The following is a 16,766-nucleotide window of genomic DNA, read 5'->3' as shown; positions in this document are numbered from 1 at the left end:
AAGTATAAATTTGTCATTATCCTGGGTGACGGGCACTGTGGAAGGCATTTGATGAGATGAGCACTGGGTGTTATACTATATGCTGGCAAATTGAATTCAAAATTTAAAAGTGTAAAAATTTGTCATTATTATTTTTAAGAGTTTAGTATATATTTCATATTTAAGACCTGCTCAGAACTCTTTAATTCATATGATTTTTATATTCATAAATATTTTATTTCATATATTGATGCTTATAACTACTGTTCAGATAGATGAAAGATTAGGTAGACTTTATTTTTTTTTCTAGATATCTCCAAAAGTCAGTCTTTGCAGTTCTGAGAAACCATCTTCAGAGTAGGATCGAGTGTGAAACTAAAGAAGCTCCAGCCTTAGGCACCCTGACTTTTGGGAGCTTCTGTGAGTGCCAGAAGTTGCCATAAGGTTGCATCCAGATTTCTGTTTTGAGATTTTCCAGGTAGCAGCACAGAGGAGGAACTCTGGTAGAGTATGGTGTATATCCTGAGTTGAGGTAAAAAGCCTCATGAAAGGGTAAGGACAACAAAAGGGCAAGAGCTCACAGTCAGGATCAAAGAAGAAAAACCTACCCACAAGAAAAACTAGAAGATCTTCACAGAGTCCACCTCCAATATTCAGCACATGTCTACAAGGAAACTACACAAATCTGGGAAAAGAATCATCCTAAATGATTACAGGGGGCAGTCAAGAATGCTCACAGAAGGCCAGGAATAATTCCTTTTCACAGCAATGAGACTTGCAAACCTTATTACTATGGAACATTAGAAATGTTTAATCATAAGTGTTTTATCCTAGGAATGGCGAATAATTAGGGTCAGACTAAATATTGCTCTGGTCTAGCCCAACAAACCATAAAAGCATCACACTGTTTCCAAGAACCCTTACTGTATCCCAGAATAAAGTTCAAGAGGATATACAGAAATATAAACATTATCAAATTCAACAAGTTAAAATTCATATTGCTTGGCATCCAATCAGAGATTATGAGGCATGGAAAGAAGCAGAAAAACATGACTCATGAGGGAAAAGTCAATTAATAAATGGACACAGAAATAATAAATATATAAGGATTAGTAGAAAAAAACATTAGAACAGTAATGATAACTGTAATCACAAAGTAGACAAATGTAAAATATTTTAAAAATATCCTCAAATTTCAACTGATAAAATCTACCATGTCTGAGATAAAAATTACTATAGTGAATGAGATAAATATCAGACAGAATTTGTGGAAGAAAAGATTAGTAAATTTGAAGACATTATAATAGAAACTTCCCATAATGAAACATACAGAGAAAAGAGAATATTAAAAGGTGAAAAGAGGATGAATTAATGACCTGTGGAACAACTTCAAGTGGCCTAGGATACTTACAATCAAAGTCTCTTAAAGAGAGGAAGTATAAAGCTGAAAAGATATTTGAGGTAATAATGATTGAAGGTTTTCTATATCTCATTAAATTGTAGACCCCCTGATGCAAGAAACTCAACAACCCCAAACACAACAAACATGAAGAAAACTGCCACTAGTCATAATATAATAAAATGTTCAAAGCCAGTGACTAAGAGAAATATTAAACATAGCCAGAAAACAAAGACACATTATGCAAAGAGGAACAAAAATAAATATGACAAAAGATACTTAATTGGAAACAATGCAAAGAGAAGAAAGAGAAGCAACATATAAAAGTATAATTAAAAAAAAACTATCAACTGCCAGTCTCTTCAACAACTGCTGGGAAAACTGGACAGTAACATGCAAAAGAATGAAGGTGGATCACTTTCTTACACCATACACAAATGAATTAAAAATGGATTAAAGTTCTAAATATGAGACATGAAACCATCAAAATCCTAGAGTTGAACACAGACAGTAGTCTGTGTTTGACATCAGCGCCTTCTTACTAGAAATGTCTCCTGAGGCAAGAGGACAAAAGTGAAATAAACTTTTGGGAATCAACAAAATAAAAATCTTCACAGTGAAGGAGAAAAAAAATAAAAAAAACTAAAAGGCAACCTATGGAATGGGAAAAGATATTTGCTAATGATATATCTGATAAAGGATTAGTATCCAAAATATATAAAGAACTTACACGGGGATCCCAGGGTGGCTCAGTGGTTTGGCACCTGCGTTTGGCCCAGGGCGCGATCCTGGAGTCCCAGGATCGAATATCACGTTGGGCTCCCTGCATGGAGCCTGCTTCTCCCTCTGCCTGTGTCTCTGCCTCTGTGTCTCTCACGAATAAATGAATAAAATCTTAAAAAAAAAAAACACAACTGACACAACACCCCAAAAAACCAATAACCCAATTTTAAAAAGGGCAGAATGTATTTAGAGAAATAATACTGAATAGTGATTATAAGCAAAGACCCTAGAGCCAGCTAGAGTTTGAATATAGTTTAGTCATGATATTGGGTAATTTACCTAGCCTCCAGTGCTTCAGTCTCCTTATCTGTAAATTAGGAATAATCATAGGACCCCATAGGTTTATTTTCAGCATTAAAATTGGTGAATATAAGTAAAGTGCTTAGAACATTACGAGCATGTAGTAAGAGCCATAATGTTGCTATTATTATTACCACCTTTTAAAAACACACATATATACATATACATATATTTATATATATCTTACTTTGTTAAAATATAATCCATTATATATCACAAAAAAATGGACAGAAGCCATGAAGAGACATTTTTCCAAAGAAAACATACACATGAAATCATGTGTATTTGTCTTTCTCTGACTTATTTCACTTGGCTTATTTTTACGTATTTCTCTTTCTCCGTCCACATCATTGCAAAAGATAAGATTTCATTCTTCGTTTATGGCCAAGTAATATTCCTGTGTATGTGTGTACACTATATATGTGTATATATGTGTAAATATATGTATTATATATATGTGTGTTGTATATATAAAATTGTTTTGAGGGGCAAAATAACTTTTATTTTTTTGAAATGAATACACCAGTGCTGCCAGCATTGGATGCAATCCTGGGCCATAAGTCTGCACACTCCTTTGCAACTATGACCCCTGCATTATCTTTAAAGTAGAGAAACACATAATCTGTCAGAATGGTTAAAATTAACAACACAAGAAACAATGGGTGTTGGTAAGGATGTGGAGAAAGGAGAACCTTCCTGTACTGTTGGTGGGAATGCAAACTGGCACAGTCACTCTGGAAATCAGTACAGAGGTTCCTCAAAAAGTTAAATAGAACTATCCTGTAATCCAGCAATTGCACTACTACCTAGTTACCTAAGAATACAAAATACCAATTCCAAGGGATACACTGACCCTATGTTTATAGCAGCATTATCTATAATGACTAAATTATGGAAGTCGCCCAAGTGTCCATTGACTGATGAACAGATAAGGAGGTGATATATAGAGAAAGGCAAACCAGAACACAGAAAGAAGATACACCCAGCAGTGGTCATTTGACAATGAAAGTCATATCAGAGGAAAGATTATGTGTTTCTCTACTTTAAAGATAATGCAGGGGTCATAGTAAACAATAAAGGTGAAATGAGAGGTTCTGCTATCATAGGACCAGTTGCAAAGGAGTGTGCAGACTTATGGCCCAGGATTGCATCCAATGCTGGCAGCACTGGTGTATTCATTTCAAAAAATTAAGTTATTCTGCTCCTCAAAACAATTTTATATATACACACACACACATATATATATATATATATACATATATTTACACATATATACACATATATAGTGTACACACATACACAGGAATATTACTTGGCCATAAATGAAGAATGAAATCTTATCTTTTGCAATGATGTGGACAGAGAAAGAGAAATACGTAAAAATAAGCCAAGTGAAATAAGTCAGAGAAAGACAAATACCACATGATTTCACTTGTATGTGGAATTTGTGAAATGAATAATGAGCAAAAGGGGGAAAAATAGAGAGATACAAGCCAAGAAACAGACTCCTAACTAAAGAGAACAAACTGATGGTTGCCAGAGGGGAGGGGAGTGGGGGGATGGGTGAAACAGGGATGGGGATTAAGGAGGGCACTTGTTATGATCAAAACCCAGTGTTGTGTGGCAATGTTGAATCACTAAATTGTGCCCTGGAAACTAATATTACACTGTATTTAACTAACCAAAATTAATATAATAATTAATAAAAACTTTTTAGAAGTTAAAAATTTTTTAAAAAGCGAAAAAACTGTCAATTTAGAATGTCTTGCCAAACTGATTTCATTATTATTGTTTTTGATCTTACCATTAGTTTATAAACATGCCAGTGTCGTTAAAGCTTCACAAACTCTAGACAGTATTGTTTTTAACCATCCTCAACTGATGGCAAAAAAAAATTAAAAAGGTATCTCATCTTAATTAAATAAATTAGTTTAATAATTAAATAAGATCAACGAAATTATAGATATGTCAAACATTTTGCATTAAGATGTAGAACATTCTGCATATTGGCCTCTTATATTTTTCTTTTGAGATTTGCAAAAAGGAATTCTACTACACACAATTTATAGAATGGAATCCCTAGTCACAGGGTTGAATTTGAGAAGCAGTATTCCTTAGGGAAGACCCTCAATCAAAGGTAGGGTTATAAAAACATCAAGGTGTTTGGCAGATTATTATTTTTTTTAAGTTAGGCTAAGAAGACAAAAAGACAAAACAGACCTTTCTCCATTGTCAAAATTCATATAAACATTTTGACTCAAAATAAGGTAAATGTGAGATGCAATTAGTGAGACGAAAAGACACAGGTGAAGTAATAAAAGACAAAGTTGGACACAGACCTAGTATCTAGCAGTGTGCTTGACATACACTAATTGGTCAATAAATATTTGTTGAATGATTGAGTGACTGAACAAACCATGAAAAACAAATTCGTCTGAATGTTCTTTCCCAGCAATAACATTTGTTTCTCTTGGTATTTTTTTCTGCTAAAATCCTCGTCATGTTATCTCTTATTATCTTTTAAAATGTCAATCTCCCAGATGTTCCAGCGTTTAGTACAGATCTGGACTATATTGAACATAACATAAATATTTTTAAATGAACAAATGAAGGAAGAAAGAAATGAAATAAGAAATGATAAAATATTTCATATGTTAGTGTTTACAACAAATTATCTATTCAACATTACCTATACAGAGACACTTTTACCACTTCAACAGCATTTTCTTCAAACTGGAGATAAGTTCTGGTATTTAGATGATGTCTGAATTTCCACATTTTGGACCAAATATAAAAGATCTTTACAATAATGGTCTCCATAATCTAGAGAAAAATGTAATTTTTTTATGGTTTCCAAACTTTTCCTGCATATCATTTTTAAAACCACATGTCAAATTGTAATACCATTTTACAAGTAAAACAACCTAGTTAATTGCTGTTTTTTAAAAAAGCGAGCTTACTGGAGTCATTAGGATTTAAATAATTTATCCAAAAAACTGCCAACATGTTCATTTCAATTTGCTTTAAAAAAAACTGGAGGGTGTTACTTTTGCTCTAGAATTAAAACACAGGTCTGATCCCAAAGGTCTTATTTTCTCCTACCACAATCTTACAGGGTCTTCCATCCATGAGTGTCACTGAGCATCTGAAACAGCAATATAAAAATGCCTCAAGAACTTTTGAGTTTCACTACAATTTTTAGGCTGAACTTTACAGTAAAAAAAATCTTTTCAAGAGAATAGTCATTCGAAAATAGTTTTATCTGCTCCCATATGATATCCCTTACAAACTTGTCAAGAGTTCTGCTGAGTTCTAAGCGAAGGAAATAGTAATAGAAAAAAGAAACACAGCGTTGTATGGTGACGGATGGTAGTGGGAGCTAACACTTGGTGGTGAGAGTGCAGCATAACGTAGAGAGATGTTGAATCGCTATGTTGTACACCTGAAAGTAATGGAACATTGTGCATCAACAATGCTCAAATAAAAATATAATGAGAATTAAAATGAATTTAAAAGCAGGAAGAAACAGCAGAGATAAACACAAAGATATGTTTCTTAAAAAATCATTACTTGTATACCGGAATTAAACTTGTCGCTTTTAAATTGGGCTTTTTATTGTCTTTTAAAATCAAATGATGCAAAATATATGATTACATATTTTGACTTCTACTTTATTCAAAGAGCATTTATTCTGTAGAGAACTTTTTCTAAAGTCCATTTTTCTTCTGTTTATTAACTTTAAGTGCCACAGGATTTTACAACCATAGTTTTGATAAAGATAATTTCACTTTCTCTGCTTAAAGAAAATTTACAGATAGATGTTGGTGCCATGAGAGAGAACAGACAATGCATTTTTACTTTAATTATGCATAAATACTGCTTTTTAAGGAAAATAATGCATTTTAAATTTTATATAAGCTTTAACTTCTATTACTTTTATATTTCTTTATTCACTGCCTAAACCTGTTTCAAAGTACTAAAATCTTAGTGCAATTTTTAAAAATTAGCAGTATTCATAATTATCACTTAATTTTACTAGTTAATTACTAACTGCATTGCTTTTGTAAGGCATAGTTTAACATAAGATTTTCCAAGTTTCCAATTTGAAGCCAAAAAAATTTCCGAATTCATATAGCTAGTAGACCTTTCTAACAGTTTAAAAGAATATTACTTGCTCTTCAATCTTGATGACATTTTATAATTGTCTTGTGACTTCTAAAGTGGAGGCATAACAGAGGGAAATAAAAACTATCTATCAAAAGGTAGGAAGAATTGCCAGAAGTTATTTTGTTAAAGGCCAATATCCATTTCTAGGACTTGGTCAATAAAATTGCTTTAAGTTTTACCTTAGTCAGAAATTCTTTAACTACATTACTACCATTTTAAATGAATACTTACTTAAAAGAGGTACAGACAGAACTTTACTTTTTCTGTAGATGGTCTTGTATCCAATCTGGAGGTATATTTATGTTAAAAATGTGAATATCTATTTTTTCTCATTTCATGTATGTTTCAAAAAAAAAAAAGCTTGGTAAATCTTGTTAGACAACATTTCAGAGAAATTCATTGGCATCTACTTCCTTGGTAAGAGCAGGAACAGGGGATCCCTGGGTGGCGCAGCAGTTTGGCGCCTGCCTTTGGCCTGGGGCGCGATCCTGGAGACCCGGGATCGAATCCCACGTTGGGCTCCCGATGCATGGAGCCTGCTTCTCCCTCTGCCTGTGTCTCTGCCTCTCTCTCTCTCTCTCTCTGACTATCATGAATAAATAAATAAAATCTTCAAAAAAAAAAAAAAGAGCAGGAACATTAATTATCACCAATCTTGGTCATCTCCAAAGTACTTACCCACCTTGTCCAAATCATGTGCACAGACTCACACTATGAGGTTTAGAAGGGCCAAAGTAAAAGGATGAATTGTAGATCATTTAGTTAACTTGTATATGTGTATCTGCTGGCTTCTGGGCACCCAGCTATTTCTGGGTCATTACTGCTTTGTCTGGAGGTGTATTTCTTGGCCACAAGTGACTAAACTACATATTGTCATCTTTAATGAACATGCTGTTAGCCATTCACCACCCCTTTTTCACTTGCCATTTATGTTACCAGACAAGTATGCTTTGTAAACCTCATCCAAATTTTATTTTTGGAAGTGCTTTAAAAAGGAAAATTCTTGGCTGAAAAGTCATTGGAGTAGGGATATATTTTAATCTTTTCATGTGGGGAATATCTATATTGGACTCTCTAAGCTTTTAAGATGAGATCACGAAATTTCAAATAATCTAGCATTCTTAAAGAATATATGGCTTAAAATAGATGTTTGCAAGAAAAACAGAGGTGAGATATATAAACGCTGGCTAAAATATAGATAAAGGAAAGCTTTCATAAGGAAATGGGTTGTCCTGAACATTTTAAGGTTTGATTAGTCAGTGTCTCATCTCACTCTTCATTGCTGTAAATGTTAGTATTTTCTATCTCTAGCATTTTTCACTAACACGGGTTTTCACAGAAGATTACTTTTGAAGACTTTAATATTGTTAATTCAGTTATAGCCAACTCTAATAAATACAAATTCAAATTTATGAGCACAGTGTGGTGGTGAAGAAGGCTCTGGTGTTCTAGTACTTGGTTTTTCTTGGGCTCTATCACATGCCAACTTTATGATGCACAGCAATTTGTTTGGTTCCTCTGTACCTCCATGGCTTCATTTCTTTTTTTCCCCCAAGTCCTTATTTAAATTTCAGTTAGTTAATGTACAGTGTAATATTAGTTTCAGATGTAGAATTTCGTGATTCATCACTTATATACAACACCCAGTGCTCATTTAAACAAGTTCCCTCCTTAATCCCTATCACCCATTTAACCCATCCCCTTGCTCATCTCCCCTCCAGTAACCCTCAGTTTGTTCTCTAGAGCTAAAAGGCTCTCTTATGATTTTTCCTTTTTCTCTTTTATCCCCCATGTTCATCTGATATGTTTCTCAAATTCCATCTATGAGTGAACTCATGGTATTTGTCTTTCTCTGACTTATTTTGCTTAGCATAATATTCTCTAGCTTCATTCACGTTGTTGCAAATGGCAAGATTTCATTCTTTTCATGGCTCAGTAATATTCCATTGGATATATATATATACTGTCTCTTCTTTATTCATTCATCAGTCAATGGGCAGTTGGGCTGCTTCCATAATTTGGCTATTATATACAATGCTGCTATAAACATTGGGGTGGGTGTGCCCCCTTTGAATCAGTATTTTTGCATTCTTCGGATAAATACCTAGTGTACAATTGCTGGATTTTAGAGTAATTCTATTTTTAACTTTTTGAGGAATCTCCATACTGATTTCCAGAGTGGCTGTACCAGTTTGCATTACCACCAACAGTGGAAGAGGGTCCCCCTTTCTCCACAACCTCCTTTATACCAATTGTTTCTTGTGTTGTGAATTTTAGCTATTCTGACAGGTGTGAGGTGATATCTCATCATGGTTTTTATTTGCATTTCCCTGATGATGAGTGATGTTGGGCATCTTTCATGTGTCTGTTGACAATCTATATGTCTTCTTTGGAAATATGTCTTTTGCCCATTTTTTAATTGGGTTATTGGGTGTTGAGTTTCATAAGTTCTTTATATATTTTGGATACTAACCCTTTATTAGATATATCATCTGCAAATATCTTCTCCCATTCCAAAGGTTGCCTTTTAGTTTTGACTGTTTCTTCACTGTGCAACTTTATCTTGATAAAATCCCAATAGCTCAATTTTGCTTTTGTTTCCTTTGCTTTAGGAGACGTATCTAGCAAAAAGTTGCTATAACTGATATCAAAGAGGTTACCACTTGTGCATGGCTTCATTTCCAAATTGCAATAATAGTAACCTAAAACATAAGCTGTTTGGGGGCACCTGAATGGTGCAGTCAGTTGAGCACCCAACTCTTGGTTTCAGCTCAGGTCATGATCTCAGGGTCATGAGATCAAGCTCCACATCAGGCTCTAGTCTCAGTGCAGTCTGCTTGAGACTTTCTGCCCCTCCTCAATCTCCCTCACTCTTAAATTTAAAAATGTCTTTTAAAAAATTGGCTGTTTGGAGGTTAAATGAGATAATGCTGTGCTTTACAAGAGTAAACATTCAAATATCATTATTACTGATAGTATTGCAAATAACTTCATTGGGTCTCTGCTTCTGCTCTTGTTTGCCTATAATTTGTGTTTCCCATAGCAGCAGGAAAAATATATTTAAAAATTAAAATAAATAATACACCACTGTGCCTGAACCCTTCAGGAGATTTCTGTACAGTTATAATACATTCCAAGCCTCTTACCAAGACCTAAATGGTAATGGTGACCTGTCCCCAAATGTTTTTCTGGATTTGTCTCCTAATGCTTAGTGCTCTGGCAACAATGGCCTTCTTGCTTCTCTAGCACACCAAAGTCTTACGGACATGGCACTTCGTGCTAAGCTCTTCTCTTTTCTTAAAGCACAGGATGTGTGCAAGGTTCATACTTTATTTTCCTTTAGGCCTCAGCTCTGGTGTTGGCAAAATCTTCTTTAAGCATCATGTTTCCTGGGTTCTTTTCTTCGTAGAATTCAACATTAGCTAAATTACCTTATTTATCCATTTACTATTTGTTATCCTTCTTTCAATTAGGCTAAAAGTCTCACAGGTACAGAGACATTTTCTATCTTACTTTCTATTACCTCCAAGACCACGATTGTACTTGATAAATATTTGCTTAATGACTTATTAAGCTTAGCCTGGTTCAAAGGTGATATAATTTATGATAATTTGGCCAAAGCCCACTTTAGAGTAAAAATCTCTATGGCAGGAGAGGGTTTCTAGACTAGGAGTGTTTTATTTTGTTTAAATTTTACAACCCCTTTATATTAGGGCTATGTAAACCATGGGAGGTTTGTGACTGCTGTTTTTTTAAACCACGTATGATCATTTCAGTCTCAAAATTCAAGTTCTAAGTCAATAATTATGTGAATATATGTAAAGGCTACAAGATGACAGAATTTTTATGAAAAATAGCCTAAATACTATCCAAAAGAACTGATTTCTGACAAGCTTCCCTAAACAAAACTTTCCTCTCCTATATTCATCTCATCCAGAATCCACGCTCTGATCACTGTACTCAAGACATTTTGTAGATTTGCTGCTCCTTTCTCTTGTTTTTTTTTCTAATGCTAACACTGTATTTATTGATTATAATATTATATAAAACAGATGACACATTCAAAATTGGAAAATGTGAGGAAAAATTAGTAGGGGAATTATTTCATAGAGATGTGGGCAGGAGGCTAGTATATAGGCTGTTGTTGTTAACTGATCTGAGACTTCACAACCCTTTGATCTTAGGGTCACCAGAATTCAGAGTCAAGTGCCTGAGGAGGGTAGCCAGATCCCAGCTGGCTTGAGGGGAATTCAGCCAACTGGTTGCACACTAGCAAGGGAGTCAAGCAATCAACAGCCCATCTTACTTCCCCTAACCTGTAGACATCTCCTGCTGGTGCCTTACACTGGCCCACAGAGGTGGTCCATATGAACTATCTGTCCCTGCCCTCTTCCAACAGGGAGGGTGCAGACAAGGGAAAATAGATCTGAAGTTATGAAGAGAAGATGAGCAGCACCTCTTCCATTCTGTCCTCTCTAGAGTTGTGATCCACCCCTAATAAATTTGAAAGGATTAAACCCAAACCTACCAGCTTTGCTATGGAAGCCCTTCCTGAGATCTCTGTGCACCCTGAATGCTACACATTCTCTGTACTCCTAATCTCTACTCCTCAGACTGTCACTGTTTCCTCCTCACAGTTTTGTCCTTTCTGTTGGAACATACGCTGATCCCAACCTAGAGCGAAGGAAGCAGCAAAAAGGGCAGTACATCTTAAAAGGCCTCTATATTTTCTCTTCCAAACTCTTCGAGGAAGTAATCTACTCCTCTTGCTCCTATTTTATCACCTCCTCTCTCCTTTAGTTTGCCATACCAACATGTTTCCACTAAATCTTCAAACATCCACTACAATTATTTTAAATTCAGCCTACCTCTAAACAAATAGCATTATCTTTCCTCCATTTTCCATCCTTTTTCCTCTGTCACCAAAGGCACCATCATCTACAGGGTTCTGCCCTTTGTTATCTTTCTACATGCTATTTTGATTTTATCTTAACTCTGAACAGTTTTAGGTCTTCTTACTTTTCCTTTCTATTCAATCCCTAATTTATTTAATACCATTACTTTAAATACTTTTATTTATCATCTTGCACATTGGCAATGCCTCCAATTCCATTTTTACCTACCTAATAATTATTTCCTCCCACTGATCCACTTTCAAGCCTGTTTTGCTTCTCTTGGTTATACTTTAGCTATCCTTCTTCTAATGTCATTGGAGAAAAAAATAATCTCAACATTTATTCTACCAAATAAATTGGTAGCCAAGTCCTTCCATATTTTCTGTTGTACTATCTCTACTATCAATTTACATCATCATCATCCTAGAAGATCTAGGCCTTGATATTTCTTGACTAGATGGTTGAGACTAACACATGTATTTCCCTCCCTCAAACTCTTCCCCAACCAAACCATCCTTCTCACCATGGGCCAGAACCACCTCGTAAAATCACAGAACTTATAAGGTAATTCCCTTGAGGAGAAATTTTCAATGGAGCTTCCACTGCATTCTGAATAACTCCAACACTAATGCATGTAAGCAATTTCCCAGAGAGTCTATAATCTTCTAGTTATGTTTTATTTTTTTACTTGATGTTAAAGATTCCAAAGAATAAAACTTAATTTATTGGTTAAAATGAAAATATTATAAAAATTTTACAAAGTCACTGAGAGAAAAAAATAATTACTTGTGAAATGACTTAGCCTGATATTTTAGTTGTTTTCATGACTCACTTTCTGAATTTTTGTTAGATGTGGAGGAGAGAAGAAAGCACTGAAGTTCACATGGCTTTATGACATTTTCCAGTTAAAATATTTTCACTCTTGTTGGTAATTAATTTTACCTTTTCTTTTTTTAAATTCCACATCTGTTTAAGTTCATGGCAAGATGCAACTTTCCGACCAAACTGGGGATTTTAACTGTAGAATTAGGTCTTACATGTTTTGTATTATGGATGATGTTGATTAAAAGGGTAATAGGAAATGACTATAATTTTGATATTAATTATATATAATAGAATTATCCTTATAAGAGCTTTATAGAAAAGAATCTAGGTACTTTATGCAGAATTAATTTTACTTCTAAAAAAATTTAAATTATTTCAAAATGAAACATGAGAGTACAACAACATTAAAATGTAGTGGGGGAATTATATGAAAAGACATTTGAAACAATCATGTTAAGGGGAAAGGACTGAGCATTGCACCCAGGGCAGCCTAGGAAGTTGTCAGGAACAGACACAACAGTCTCTGGAAGGAACTCCAGGAGACTAGCCACCACAGAGTCAGGCAGCCAAGGAGAAGCAAACTCATCTTTTGTAGATGCTGGCAGTGAGAACTTCACCTCCCTGGGAAGGGCCCTGGTAGATGAGAGTGCTATTTCTATGGATGAGTTTACCTGTCCACATAATCTGAAGTATACAAATTTATTGGCTCCCTTCATTCTCCAAGCACACTCAGAGCCTGTCGACTGAAAGACATAGAAACTGGCTGCAGCAGGACTAGGCTGGGGTGTGATAAGGGCTTGACTTGGAGCCCCCTGCATTGCTGTTCACAGCAATGTCTCAGAAGCCCTCCAAGAGCCCCTCTGCTCCTCTGACAGACATCACCCTGAAGCCAGCCATGCAAACTGTGCCAAAGCCAGCCATGCAAACTGTGCTCAGCTGAACTGAGCACAGCAATGGCCAGCACCATGTCCACCACCAAGATGTCAGCATTGGTGGCCCACAAACTCATCAACTTGCTGCACTCCTTCTGCTTCACCCAGTGGATCAAGAGCCAAGTATGCTGCCTACAGGAGCAGTAGAGAATGACGAGCAGAAGACCCTGTCACAGAGGGTCAGCCAATCTAACAGCCAGGTGCACAAGCTTCAGGAGAAGCTGGAGCTGCTTAAGTGAGTACCTACTGAGCAGCCTGCTGCCCCTAGCTGTGGACCCCCCAAGATGAACCCAGTGATGGAGCCACTGTCCTGATGGTCAGTATCTGGATGCCAGATCCATTCACCGGGACCTACCTGATGCTACAACTCTTCTAGTAACTAGAAGAGGTACACATCTCCAATGTGGGCCAGTCCATGTAGAACTTCTGATTTGATGCCTTCCGCCCTGACATATAAACCATGCATAGGGAGTGTAGCTTCATCCACCTGAAGCCTGACACCAACAAGAAGGCCTTTAGTACCCAGAACTCAGGTACTATAGAGGTGGAAGGTGAAGTGAACCAGTAGGAGCTATGCTTGGCATCCCACTCCATCACCAGGCTGCCTTTGCCAAGGAGCTCCATGTGGGTCAGATAACGTGAAAATTCAGGTTGAAGGCAAACTTGAACAGTCAGTCTCCATGGCAACTACTACCCAACCCATGACTCAGCATCTTCACATTACCTATAAGAAGGTGACATCCTGATGCAGAGTAGAACTTTGTCCTGGGTGGGGCCTGGTCACCTGTGTGTCATGAAACCATCTCAGTAGATGCCCCACAACAGGTGTGACCACAGTTCTCCACAGGTTCAAGAGTGTTGCCACCACTTGTACCTGTAATAATATAGAAAAAACAAATAAAAGACTTTTCTTTTTTATAAAAAGAAAGAAGGGAGTCCATACAGATAAATGATTTAAATTATTTTTATTATTAGAATGAACTTTAGAATATATAAAACTAATTACTTACATGTTTATTACTACAAATATTATTTTAAGTTTCTAGCTATGATTTAATACTGCTATACAGGTCTTGAAGCAAGAATTTGGCTAACAGCCATGTTCATTAGTATTTCTGAATAATGAAATCCTTGAAAAATTAAACCTTTTCACTTTCTCATAATTGTTCTTAGAATTATTTTATGAATCAAAAATATATACTAATGCAATACAGAATCATGACATTAAATTATATTTTATAGCAATTGTAAGATCAGAATAATACTAACATCCTTTGAACTAATAGCAATGTCATCAAGACAATGCAAGTCATCTTCAAAAATAGTCTGTTTGATGTCAAAATAATATAAAAATTAAGCAATTATTAATCTGAAATAGTCACTCAGACATGCATATCTAAAAGTATCTAGTAAGGATTAAAATATCTGATGGAATAATTGCTAGGAAATATATTTTTACCTTCCTATTATTTTGTTATCTGATCAGTCATCCTACTGCTAGAGTATGCTCCATTAGCTAATTGGACTAGTTGAAATAAAAGACTAACTATGATCTTGATTAAAAACATTCAAGAATTTTTTTAATTTAGAAAAATATATGAAGTTAAAAATTTAGCCATGTTCAGCCAGCTGAAAATAACTGAATGTCAACTGGCCAAAACCTATTGCCAAGTATACATTTTTGCAGTTTTTGAAGTGTTAATAGAAGGTTTTAGCGTGTTATTAACTTCCAAGCTCAACAATAAGCACTCATCAGTATTCTCCTAACCTTTTCAGAATGAATTGTGCAGGACTTACTGTGAACTTCAGTGTTAACGTGACCATCTAGTAACAGTGGTCAAATTTCAATAAGATGGCCTCTCCCATATAAGAATATATCAATGATAATAGTGCTTTAAATTTTTAGAACATTTTTAGAACCTTCATTTTTTTTCTAATAAATGAATTTGTGAAATAGGGAGATCAGATACTTTTCTCCCAACTAACTAAAGGAAGAAAATAATTTATAAAAAGTTAACTGACTTACTAAAATGCATACAGATATGTAGAACAACAACAACAACAACAACAAAACAGAAAACTAGGCTCCTTGACATCCTATGTTTTTGCAATGAGCAACAAAACCTGATGTGCAGCAAGTACATTCTCTTAAAAAACATTTTATCATCATTGTTATCTCCATCAACAGCTCCACTGATAGGCTCAAGACAACCCATATTTCTATTTCTGTTACCATGGCGATTTTCTAATTAATATTAGCTAATCTTTCCATTCTTTTTTTTTTAAATTTTCTTTTTTTAACAGAAACCACTCAGACTGTCTCCTCTTCCTCTTACTCCTCCAAAGGAGGAAAAGTACAATCATCCATGGCAATAGGCAGTTGCAGAAGCAACATCTAAAGACAGCTTCATGCTCAGGAGAGAACACTGAGCCTCCTCCTTGTGATCCTTTCTTTCAAAAAGATATCTTTCAATGATATCTGAACAGCATGGCCCTGACTTTCCTCTGTAACAGTCCATCCACAGCATTTCAGTGATATCATTTTTCCCATAAGAGACTCTACCTAGACCTTCTGTTCCTCTGGAATGATGGTCACAGCAACTCTAATATGTTCATCTAAAATGTAGAAAATCCTAGATTGCCCAGAAAATGGTTGTATTAGCTCACATAAGTAAGATGATTGCTAAAAATACTGATTAGAAATTTAGGGTCAAATAATCTCTCCTTGCCTCCCTATTTTATCTGTTAATAAATATGTCTTAAAGAACACCACTATGTCAAAGGTTAAAAAAAACAGGCTGTTCATAAGCTCAATCAAAAAGGACAGTGATACAGGCCTACCCCAAGAAACAGGAAAAAGTTCAAATAAACAATCTGATCTTACCCCTAAGGAACTACAAAAAGAAGAACAAACAAAATCCAAGATGAGTAGGAGAAAGGAAATAAAAAAGATTAGAGCAGAAATAAATGACATGGATATTTAAAACATAGAAGAAAACCAATAAAATCAAGAGTTAGTTCTCTGAAAAGATAAAACTGATAAACCTTTAGCCAGAATCATCAAGCAAAAAAGAGAAAGAGCTCAAATAAATAAAATAAGAAGTGAAAGAGAAGTAACAACTGACACCACAGAAATATAAAGAATTATAAAAGAATACTACAAAAAATTATGCCAACAAATTAGACAATCTTAGAAGAAATAGATAAATTCCTAGAAACACATAATCTTCCAAAACTAAACCAGGAAGAAATAGAAAATCTGAACAGGTTATTAGTGATGAAATTAAACCAGGACCAGATAGATTTACAAGTGAATACTCTCAAACATTTAAAGACAAATTAATACTTATTCTGCTCTTCCAAAAAACGGAAGAGAAAGGAAAGCTGCCAAATGCACTCTCCAGGTCCAGCATTACCCTGATACCAAAACCAGACAAAGACACCATAAAAAATAAAACTACTTACCAATATCCCTGATGAATATAT

The 16,766-nt window shown here is 35.1% G+C and overlaps 1 non-coding gene and 1 pseudogene across 1 annotated transcript; one reads left to right on the top strand and one right to left on the bottom strand.

Moving 5' to 3' along the window:
* Positions 1 to 14,026, top strand: part of LOC112933488 (peroxynitrite isomerase THAP4-like) — a 100,181-nt pseudogene extending 86,155 nt beyond the window's left edge.
* A 1,560-nt stretch (positions 14,027 to 15,586) lies between these two features.
* LOC112933492 (small nucleolar RNA U3) lies at positions 15,587 to 15,798 on the bottom strand. The gene has a single exon (XR_003237681.2). It is a non-coding gene; the product is annotated as a small nucleolar RNA U3 (small nucleolar RNA).
* Positions 15,799 to 16,766: the final 968 nt, after the last annotated feature.

Source organism: Vulpes vulpes, chromosome 6, assembly GCF_048418805.1.
Source record: "Vulpes vulpes isolate BD-2025 chromosome 6, VulVul3, whole genome shotgun sequence".
In the NCBI taxonomy this organism is placed as follows: Eukaryota; Metazoa; Chordata; class Mammalia; order Carnivora; family Canidae; genus Vulpes; species Vulpes vulpes.
Note: the sequence above shows the minus strand (reverse complement) of the source record. Positions and strands in the feature narration are given on the sequence as shown.